Genomic DNA, 12,097 nt, shown 5'->3' with positions numbered 1-12,097 from the left:
AAGGAGCAATAGAGCATCCTCAGAGACCCCCACTCATCAGGTGATCCTGACAGACCTGTCCTGACCACAATGCCTCTGGAACCCTTTCCAAAATGACCGAAATAACGATCAACCAAGCCATGAACAGGATTGTTTAATCATTATGCTTACTTCTCACTCCCTTCCCCCAGTTAGTTGTCTATTTAAGGCTAAAGCTCATGTCTGTACCCCAAAGATGGCTCAAGACATACTGAAGTGCTTTCTTCTCATGGCTGCTGTGTAATGAATCTCCCTTCTCTGCTCTTCACCAGGTCACTTTATTTGGCATTTGGGGACAAGTGACCAGAGCTGGCATCTAGACCTCCTGGACTTGGGCCTGGGATCTAAAAATTCCTGTTTCAAAGATACTTGGTCCTAAATTAAAAAAAAAAAAAAAAAAAAAAAAAAAAAACACAAGATGGACCATTTCCCTGTTCTCATAAAGTTTCAGAATTCTAAAAAAAAAGACACTTGGTCCTACTGGGTGCCCAGTGGTTCATGACTGTTAATCCTAGCTACTCAGGAGGCTGAGATCTGAGGATCATAGTCCTAAATCCTTAAGACTTTTATCTCCAATTAAATACCAAAAAGCCAGAAGTGGAGGAATAGCTCAAGTGACAGAGGGTTAACCTTGAATGAAAAAGCTCAGGGATAGTGCCTAGGCCCTGAGTGTTCTCTCTCTCTCTCTCTCTCTCTCTCTCTCTCTCTCTCTCTCTCTCTCTCTCTCTCACACACACACACACACACACACACACACACACACACACACAGAGATGATATGCTTGGTCCTTAGAAATCAGCAGCTGCACTAACTGGATAAACTGAGGCAATCTCTGCTCATCTGTGCCTAATTGTCACCTATTGGCATATTACTGTTATTAATCTTTCCCTCTGGGTTTTGTGGCAGTCTTACATAAGTTAGTAAAAAATAAAATGCTTAACCCTTTGTCCAACACATAGCAAGTGCTTAATAAATAATATATTTTTATTTCGTTTTGAGATAAAATCACATTATGTAACCCAGGTTGGCCTTAAACTCCTAAATCCTTCTGCCTCCACTTCCCAAGTGCTGGAATTAACAGGGGTGTGCTACCATACCACCCAGTGATAATATATTTTATGAACCTAGATTTAACCAGACACAGTGACACATCCAGCATTTAGATGGCTGTGCCAAAAGGAACACCAGTTCATGAGTTCAAGGCTAGCCTGAGACACACAGTGAAAACCTGTATCAAATCCTGGATCTGTTCATAGAATGTTTCTTCTGTTTCCTCCTGAGTTTCAACTTTCTTATTTTTTAAAATAGTATCTATGTGGCAAACTTGTTCAGAAATCTAGCACCTTTCTAGCACATAGTAGGGACTCAGTTAAATGGGAGCCTCCAGCTTTCTTTTCTGGCTATCTGTCTGCACCTGTTTCCATCAATTACAGAAGCTCGGATGATGCCTTAAAGTTCATTCCAACGCTGAGAGTGTATTTCCCCACTAATTTCAGAGAGGACCTTCTCAGGGCAATGGAATCCCGCTTGCATCAAGCCAAGGAGCACCGAAGTTGTCAGAGAACAGAGTATTAGAGTCAGGCAACCCCTCAAAAAAGCTATTTCGGTCTGCAGTAGTGGGAAGGTGGTGCAGATTCCACTGTCTGGCAAAAAAAAAAAAAAAATTCTGAGCAGATGGAGTATTTATAGGCACTCAGCGAGGAGCTCGGTGCGGTGGGGAAGGATGCTGGGGGGAGTTAGGCTGGTGAGTAGGAGGCAACTGAACGGAGTCTTCTGCCAGCCTTCTCGAAACCTGTGCAAACAGTTGGGGAGCTGTGATTGACAGAGCTGCCTCAGGAGAGCTGCCTGGGCTCTACTTTGACGAACCCAGCCCTCCCCCAGTACGGTGGAGGTTTAGCTCAATCACAGTCACCTGCACAACTTCCTCAACAAGCAGAGGCTCCCGATTTCTCCCTGGAGTTCCTGAGGAGGTCCAGCCTGGGTTCAAGCATCAGGTGATTTCAATATTGGTGAGGCTGGAATCACAACTGAGTCACCCAGGAGACACAGGAAGAGGGGGGGAGGGGTAACCCACCTGCCCACCAGAAAGCAAATCCAAGAGGGGCTCCAGGGCTTGGGCTTTGTGGAGAAGGATGGGGAGCCTTGGAGACTGGGCTGGTTTGCTAAAGAAAGGAAGGGGGGCATTGAATGTTGCTACCTCCCTTCATTCCAGTCAGACCCCATCTACTCTGCCCACCCCATCACGCAGCATGCACTCCTCACCAAAATGGTCCACAGATTTTAAAAAGGATAGCAGTTAAAAGGGAGAAATACCTTCCGAGAAATACCCATGGCTGGTCCTGAACATACCACTAAGGTGCTATATCAAACCTACAAAAGTTTTGGCTTAGTACTCTTGTTTCTTTTCCCTCCCTCCCTTCCTCCCTCCCTCCCTTCCTCCCTTCCTTCCTTCCTCCCTCCCTCCCTCCCTCCCTTCCTTCCTTCCTCCCTCCCTCCCTCCCTTCCTTCCTTCCTTCCTTCCTCCCTCCCTCCCTCCCTCCCTCCCTCCCTTCCTTTCTTCCTTCCTTTTCTTTCCTCTTCCTTTCCTCTCTCCTTCCCCTCTGCGCTCTCTTCCTCCCTCCTATTCTTCCTCCCTTCTCTTCTCCTTCCTCCCTTCCTTCTTTTCTTCCTTTTTTGTGCCAGTATTGGGGCTTGAACTGAAGGTCTTGTGCTTTTTATTTTTTTGCTCAAGGCTGATGCGCTACCACTGGAGTCACACTTCTGGCATTTTGCTAGTGAATTGGAGATAAGATTCTCTTAGATTTGTCTGCCCAGGCTACCTTTAAACGATGGTCCCTCTATCTCAGCCTCCTGAGTAGCTACATTATAGACATGTGCCACCAGCGCCATGTTTTCAGTGAAAACATGCTTAACAACTAGACACCGCTAACACTTTTCAGACCCAGATTCACTGAGAGAGATATTTAAACCCATGTGAGAAAAAAATTAAAAGAGGATTTTTTTCTGTTTCTTTTCTTTTCTTTTTTTTTTGCCGGTCATGGTCCCTGAACTCTGGGCCTGGGCGCTGTCCCTCAGCGCTTCAGCTGAAGGCTAGCACTCTACCACTTGAGCTACCTTCCCAGCCCCGATTTCTTTCTTTCTTTCTTTCTTTCTTATTAAAAATACCTTATCGTGTCAAGTTTTGTTGTTTTAAAAGTATAAATTTTGAAGGACTTTTTTTCCCCAAGTATATTCTGCTTAGTCTAAAGTATTAAAGACAAGGTGGGTAACTATCCATCATCTTATCTGACCGTCTTTGGGAAATGAAATTTCATACTCTTTCAGAGTAACCCATCTTTATATATTAAAAACTTTATGAATGCTCAGCCTTCTTTTTCTCTGACCAAATTTAAACATAAAGGAAGACTTTTATAGATAACTAGACCAGCTTAAAAAATATACACATAAGGAAAAAGTATATGATTCACTAGAGAATCAGAAATCATGATCCAGGTTTCTTTTCCTTAGGATTGTATTAATGAAAGAGTTGAGTTTTTAACCAGTACCACCTTAAGTTATATGAACATTCCAACAGAACATTTCTTCTGTTAATAGCTAACTTTTAACCTTGTCTTTTTCTTTCTCCTCAATAAAATGAGTGCTGCCTCATGTTCATAAAAGCATGATAGCACCAGATATTGCTTATGCTGTATGTAAGCATGATCTGAAAATGTGCCTGAATGAAGTTATTTTTCTCATTGAAGCAGTTTACTACCTTTCTGTCCTTTATTCACTGCAAAAAATTTCACCCAACTTTCACATTGTTTCATAGAAGTTCTGTCTCTATAATTTCTTCCCTTTCTGAAATCTCTTGTATTGTATGAATTAAGCAAGCCTAGCAAGCCTAAAAGGGCATTCTGGGGGGAAAAAAAAGAAAAAGAAAAAGGAAAAAAAGGAGCATTCTGAAGTGTGTGTGTGTGTGTGTGTGTGTGTGTGTGTGTGTGTGCGTGTGCTGGTACTAGGGCTTGAACTCAGGTTCTTGTGCTCTCCTTGGCTCTTTCACTCAAGGCTGCAGCTCTAGCATATGAGCCACAGCAAGTTAACCACTTCTGCTTGTTAATTGGAGATAAGAGTCTCACAGATTTGTCTGCTTGGGCTGGTTTCAAACGTTGATCCTCAGACCTAAGCCTCCTGAGAAGGTAAAATTATAAGCATGAGCCACTTGTGTCCAGCTTTATATGTATATATATATATATATATATATATATATATATATCATAAAAAATTAAGTCTCAAACTTTTTATGCCATATTAAATGTAATTTAAAAGAATGGCTAATAAACATGATAAAGTATTCCCTATGTAAGCTATATGGAATAAAAATACTGAGCAACTCATCAAAAATAGAGTAATGGTTAATGTTTTTTAATTATACCTAATAGGAAAATCGAAAATTGTGTTCTTCAAAATCTTTCTCAAGGGAATCAAAATGTGGTTTAGTGATAGAGTGCTTGTCTAGCATGCATGAAACCTTGGGTTCGATTCCTCAGTACCACATGAACAGAAAAGGTCAGAAGTAGCGATGTGGCTCAAGTGGTAGAGTGCTAGCCTTGACCAAAAGAAGCTCAGGGACAATGCCCAGGCCCTGAGTTGAAGCCCCAGGACTGGCAAAAACATAAAATAAAAATAAAACAAAATCTTTCTCCAAATTACCTTCTCCTATGATTCAAATGAATGGCTCTAGAGGTTTTTTGGTTTTTGGTTTTGTTTTTTCTAAATAGGAATTCAAAATGCTATCAATCCAATTGACATTCCTTCTCTTTGACAGGCTTGTGAAAGACTAAAGATTAAGATGATTTCCTTGTTTTCCATGATGTTTTTATGCAAAAATGATGATTTGCATAATTTCTTTTCAGTCTCAATTGAATTTCTGAAGCTATTTTTCAAGCAAACTTCCACATGTCTCCAGTGTACGCCATCTGTCTCATCTCTCTTTCTCTCTCTTTTTTTCAAATATTACAATTATCTTGTAACAGGAGCTGTCAAATCTGTATTCCCCATGGATTCTTTCTTTTGATAAATGAAAAGGAACTGTATATATTGTTATATGTAGTTGTATGAATGTGACAGGGGTTAAGGAAAGGTTAGACGTTCAAAGCAGTTATGCCTAAGTTGATGTATTAGAGGAAATACGATCACGTGAAAGCGGCTAGTTTTGAAATGAGATTCCTTACTCAAGGAAAAATCAAGGAATGTTTAGTTAAAAGACTGGAAGGAGGGAGATTTTTACAGCAAGGAAGATTTTGCAACTAACTTGTTTATTTTTGTGCCAGTCCTAGGGTTTGAACTCAAGGCCTATTTTCACACTTAAGTCTGGTGCTCTACCACTTGCAATTTTTTGGTGGTTAACTGGAGATAAGAGTCTCACACACTTCCCTTCCTGGGCTGGCTTTGAACCATTATTTTCAGAGTAGCTAAGATTATAGGATAAGCCACTGGCACCTGGCTACAAATAACTTTGTTAGGGTTCTGTGGCCCATACTACTGGGGGAAAAACAAGGGTTAACCTAACTCAGTGGCTGCAAATTCCCTGTGAAGCCTTATTGGCATTTGCAAATGGTTGTTTCCTGTACTAGGGACTCAAATTTTCTATTTACATAGAGAATGTACATTCAGCATGTACTTCCAGGAAATCATATAGATTGCCAAGAAATAGTCCATACTAAAGGATAATTTAGAAAAAAAAATCCCGCCAAATGTACCACTTAAAAAAAAATTAAAGCTAGCCAGAAAATGCAATCGATAGAATGTATGTAGTACTAAAAGTTTACAACCAATATATTTTCAAGTATTTCATATGAAATTTTATTTGCAACTCAATTTGGATTCATTCGTAGAACCTGAATTACTGGAATCCACATGTAATAAGCTTACAATACAGTTGACGCTCCTTTGATCCAGAATCCTTAAAGAACGGGTTGCTTTGGAACATCAATTTTTATTTAGAAGATGGTAAACATCCTTGACTTTTGAGATGGAAGTCACTAAAAAAGAAATGAAAATGGGCCATCAGTAATACCAGTTGTTGTACAAACAGAATAGTTAAGACCTTCCTATGAGGAAGGTTCCCAAGAGTCTTTAAGAGGAAGAGCACGTGCAGATCGCTGCAGCCAAGCTGCATTGACAGAGCTGCCCTCCTTCTCTGCCCTGTCTCTAAGGTGCTAAGTCTATGTTTCCCCACAAAGGTAACTGCTCCTCAGTCTTCACACTGTCCTTGGCCTGCACCACCCTCAGCACTTGATTCAAGGGTAGAATCTTCCTCTCCTACTCACTGCCCCTCACCTACTTTCAGTAATTAAAATCATTTTCTCTCTGCTTGTGGACCTCTTTTTTCCCTCCCCTCCTTTCCCCTTCCTTTTTTGAGCAAGTTGATTACTTCCCCTGCTTTCAGCTGAGTCTTCTCAGTTTGCAGTCCTCTCCGCCAGCACTTGGCAGTAGACTTACAGACAACTGCTTCTCACTGCTTTCCCCCGAGCACTCGTTCTTAATTAGTTTATCCAAACTGGAAGCTGCTCAGTCTTCATTTTAGGTGTCTTGTGCCTTTAAGCTCCAACTTGCAAGTTATTTCTCATCCTTGAATCTTTTTGAAGTTCACAAGCCAGGTATTCGGTTGAACTGGGGTTTAACTTATTTTGTTTTTGTTTTGTTTTGTTTTCCTGGTTAATTGGAGAAAAGAGTCTCGTGGATTTTTCTGCTGCTTTCAAGCCATGATCCTCAGATCTCAAACTCCTGAGTTGCTAGGATTATAAGCACACACACGCATACACACACACTCACGTACATAAATGTGTACATATATACATATATACACATGTGTATGTTTACATACACACACACACATATATGTAGAAATTCCTTTCAGTCAACTGGTGGCATAGAATCAACTTACTCTAATGGTTGTATAATTTTCTAAGGATAAGTTCATGTTCCTATTAATATTTCTTCATAATTTTGTGTTTTGCTAGTAAAAACAAAATGAACATTTTTATTTTTTTTCTCTATTTTTATATGAAGAATGGACTCTCTAAGATGAAATTTCTGGGTAAAAGAGAGTATATATTTTTGCCATGTACTGGTCACTCACGCCTGTAACCCTAGCTATTCCGGAGGCTGAGATTTGAGGATCGAAGTTAGAAACCAGCCCCGGGAAGGAAAGGTCTGTGAGACTCTTATCTCCAATTAAGCACCAAAAAAGCCAGAAGTGGAGCTGTGGGTCAAGTGGTAGAACACTAGCCTTGAGCAAAAAAGCTCATAGATAGCACCAAGGCCCTGAGTTCTAGTTCTAGGACAGCACCTCCTCACCCCGCAAAGAGAGTGTATATTTTTAATGAACGTTGCCGGATTTCACACCACAGAAACTGGACAATTTAGATATCTATCATCGAAGTGTGGCAACTCTCCACATTCTCAGATCACGCATTCTCGCTGTCCCTCAAGTTTTCATCATTTTAGTAGGTTCCTTATTACATATGCTCAATATTACAAACTGCATATTCCTGACTGCTGTTGAAGTAACTCCTTTTCTGTGGGTCCCTGAGATTTTTCTCTGGAAACATTTCCTTGCCTATTTAAGTTTACGAGTCTTTATTTTATAGTTAATTTAATAATAGCACCATAAATGTTACCTGACACTGGCATTGCTAATATTGTCCTCACTCAGTAGTAGAAAGAGAACACTCTTTCACCTTTGAATTTTTTTAAATTTTTAAATAATATCAGGTTTAAAGAAACCTGATTCAGGTTTTAGTGAAACTCTAAAGAACTTTTATTTTTCTCAACCATCTGAGCGTGATTTGCCCCATCGACTCACATTTTCTTATATACCCCTCACTCGTCATATTAACACTCATATTGCCATATTAACACTCACATATTGCCAATAATAATGATCCTCTTTTGACATTCTTTAGAGCAGAAATTGATCTTGTTCAGAATCGTACTTTGTGTTCAGCTGTCGTGTGTCTTTAGTCTCTTTCAACTTGGAAGTCATTGCTCATTCTTGAAAAATTTTTTGAAGTTTATAGGTCAAGTGTGTTGTACAATTTGGGCTTCAAATATTTTCCATTCTGAGAGTCAAACCTGGGGAACTTCACAGAAGTAAGGCTCTTTTTCTCTCATGTCAGTCGCCCTGGGTGGCACTAGACTTGCCTGATCACATGACACGTTTAAGGTGATTGCAACCAAATCTTCTCACCGTGACGTTAGGCTTTCTGTAGTTCCCTCCCTCCTTGGGTGGTGTTTTAAGATTAACTAAATGTCCTCTTGCCCAACTTTTTATTTCCATGCATTGACACAGATTGGTTGTTGTCATCCCAGTGTTTTCCCCCATTGGTTTCTTGTGCTTAGCTCCTCTAGTTTGACGGAAGAGCACTAATGTACGTGAATGCACCACTGGTCATGACAACCAGAGCTCAGTCAGCCAACAGCTTACTTTTTCCACTCTAGTCTCCAACATTTTCTCCCAGAAACATTTCCTTGCCTCTGTTGACGTTGCTGTTCAATCCTGTGGTTTTTCAGCCACCATTGATTCTAAGAAGAATCCCATTTTAGGTATTACATAGTATGATCCAATCTAAACTCTCAATATCTCATCTAATTCAAAGCCCTGCCTCTCATTGCTCAACTCAGACTTAACTCACTGCTTACTGGAGGAACCCTGAGCAGGGTGGAACTACCCACGTAGCCTGTCCTGGCTAAAGCTGCCCCAGAGCTGGGACATAGTCAGAGTTTGTGTTTGCCTCTCATACCTTCTCTCATGTCCCATGTTCAAATTCTAGTTCTTTCTTTGTCACAGCTGTTGAGTCTGAAGATTTCACTAGATCTTTTTGTTTGTTTTGTACCCAGTACTGGAACTTGAACTCATAGCCTAGCAGATGTCCCTTAGCTTTTTTGCTCAAAGCTGGTGCTCTACCATTTGAGCCATAGTTCAACTTTCAGTTTTTGTTGTTGTTGGTTAATTGGAGAGAAGAGTATTACGGATATTCCTGCCCAAGCTGGCTTGGAACCTGGATCCTGAGATCTCAGCCTCCTGAATAGCTAGGATTACAGGCATGAGCCACCAGCAGTTGATATTTACTGTGTGGAGAATTCCTTGATAGATGTATTTATCCTATTTGCTCAGTTGTTTGCTTATTAAGCTCCATCTTTATTCTTTTTTCCAGTTTTTGCTCAGTTCATTTTGATATCTTTGTTCAAATTTCTTAAATCAAACTTTATTTTTATTTTTTCTTAACTAATAAATAAAGCCTATGAATTCCCAATAGGAATAATTTGAACTGTGCATCTATGCTTTGGTATGGAGTTTTCTCCCTCTTTATTTTGCATGCGGTTTGTAATTTCAGGTTTATTTACATTTTAATTGACTATTTAGAATATTGTTTTAATTTCTAAGTAATTAAGAGATTTGGAGACTATCCCTTTTTATTATTTGTTCCTGTTTATCTTCTTCTATGGACTATCATCAGGGAATGTAGCCCATAAAATTTCTTAATTGGCTTAGAATATCCCTGGAAACCAAGACAGAATTGACTCTTGTAAATGATCCATTTAGATACAAAAGAAATATAGGTATGAAGTGGAATATTCCATAACTCTTTTAAGTCAATTTGTTAATTATTTATTCTTCTGTTCCTTCTTTTGTTGCCTGTTGTATTTGCTCAAATCTGAAAGGGTGCATTAAAATCTATTGGCCAAGCACCTGTGACCCACATAAATAATCCTAGCTATTCAAAAGGCTAAGGAATGGGGACCATGGTTGGAAGCCAGCTTGGGCAGGAAAGTCCATGATACTCTTCTCCAGTTAACCACCCAAAAGCCAAAAGTAGAGCGGTGGCCCACGTGGTACAGCCCAGCCTTGAACAAAACAGTCCAGGGAGAGTACCAAGGCCCTAAGATCAAGTCTCAATAGCAACACACACAAAATATATCATTTTGTCTATCTTTTCCTGCTATATTTTGCTTTTTTATATTTAGCTACTTTACTGAACGGTAAATGTATTTAGACATCTGGCCTTTATCATTAGCCAACATTAGCATTCACTCTGCTCAGTTTAAAATTAATATCTTCAGACTTGACTTCTTTTGGTTACATTTACTTGATGGTGTCTTTTTACACATCTTCTGACTTTTAACCTTTCTTCATGACATTGTTTAAAGTGGGCTTCTTAAATAACGTGTTTGGGTTTTGATTTTTAAATCACACTGACAGTTGTCAGTAGATCTTATCCTGGTGTTTTCTGATTACAGAGCTGCAGATAGCAATCTACAGTCTGTCTGATTCTTTTTCTTTCAAATAACTGGTTCTTCCTGTCTGCAAGACTGTAGAGCTTTGTCATTATCTTTGGAATTTGTACTGCAATTGCTTCTTTTTTTATCCCAACTCTCTCAGAAATCAAAAGAATCCTTTCTATTTAAAGCCAAAAGTCTTTCTTGGGGCCCTATAAAGTTTTTCTACAACTCTTTGTTGAAATATTGCCTCCCCTCTTCCTGTTACTTCTTTTCATAAAATTCTTATTTATTTACACACCACAACTTCTAGATCTGTTGTCTGGTTTTCATATGTATATCTTTTTCAGTATTTGTGATTGAACACAATCATTCTACCTCTTGATCCCCAATATTCATCCTATCTACTGTTTTATTATTTTATTGTATCTATTTGTCAATACTGGATCTTGAACTCAGGGCCTCCTGCTCTCCCTTGGCCTTTATGCTCAAAGCTGGGACTTTACCACTTGAGCCACACCTCTACTTTGGGCTTTTTGCTGATGAGAGGTAAGAGTCTCACAGTCTTTCGTACCTGAGCTAGCTTTGAAGTCCAATCCTCAGGTCTCAGCCTTCTGAGTAGATAGAAGTATAGATGTGAGCTGCCGGCTTCTGGCTTCCAGCTATATTTTTAAACTTACAAATCATGCTGTTGATTCAGTTAGAGCTGTTTAATGCTCTAATTGGAGCCCTTGATTGCCCTAAGTACATTTTTGGTTTAAATTGCCATGCGATTCCTCTGGCACTTCTGGTTTCTTTGTGTGCCCATCTTAAGGCTTGAATTCAAGGCCTGGACGCTATCTCTGAGCTTTGTTGCCCAAAGGTAACACTCTATCACTTGAGCCACAGCTCCACTGCTGGATTTTGGTGTTTTTTGTTTTGTTTTGTTTTGTTTTGTTTCGTTGAGATGTAAGTCTCATGCACTTTCTTGCCTAGGCTAGCTTTTTTTTTTTTTTTAGGTCAGTCATGGGGCTTGAACTCAGGGCTTGGGCGCTATCCCTCAGCTCTTCAGCTCAAGGCGAGCGCTCTACCGTTTGAGCCACGGCGCCACTTCCAGTTTTCTAGTGGTTTTTGGAGATAAGAGTCTGATGGACTTTCCTGCCCGGGCTGGCTTTGAACTGTGATCCTCAGAGCTCAGCCTCCTGAGTAGCTAGGATTATAGGTGTGAGCCACCAGTGCCTGGCTGCAGTTCTGTTTTGTGGCTTCCATTTCTTCTTTGTGCTGTGGTCACCTTTTCCCTACATGAGTTACTTTGCCCACCTGTAGCCAAAGTCATCTTGGAGCTAGGTCTTCAACACCAGCCATCTGGTGACAATAGGAACCCCAAGCCTATGGGCAGACAAGATATTAGCTAGAATATTCTTATCCCAGTAAACTGTAAGCAGAGCTTACAATTAATTTCCTTCCAGGCTCAATGATGAAGCTTTAGCTTATCTGTTAACACGTCCACCACTACTTGAGCGCTCCTGACAGCAGGTCCTTCCAGAAAGAGTTGAATCAGTTGTAGGGTTGCCAGATACAATAATATCACGCTGGACAGACTTACAGGAAGAGCATTATTCATCATTGACCTGAAATTCAAATGTAACTGGCTGTCATCTATTCCTCCTGGAGAAACCTGGCTGTCTGCGTCAGCTGAGCCTCCTTCTGTCTTGTCTTTCCTCTTGGCTAAGGATCCTGAGGGCCAAGTTTTATCTCAAGGGCCAATGGCCTCATGTGGTAGGACTTCTCTGGCCTGGAGGGCACTGAGGCCGCCAGGGTCTTGCATATCCTTTC

This window comes from Dipodomys merriami, unplaced genomic scaffold, assembly GCF_024711535.1.
Source record: "Dipodomys merriami isolate MVZ:Mamm:240054 unplaced genomic scaffold, mDipMer1.0.p SCAF_12, whole genome shotgun sequence".
Classification (NCBI taxonomy): domain Eukaryota; kingdom Metazoa; phylum Chordata; class Mammalia; order Rodentia; family Heteromyidae; genus Dipodomys; species Dipodomys merriami.
This window is presented reverse-complemented; position numbering follows the sequence as displayed.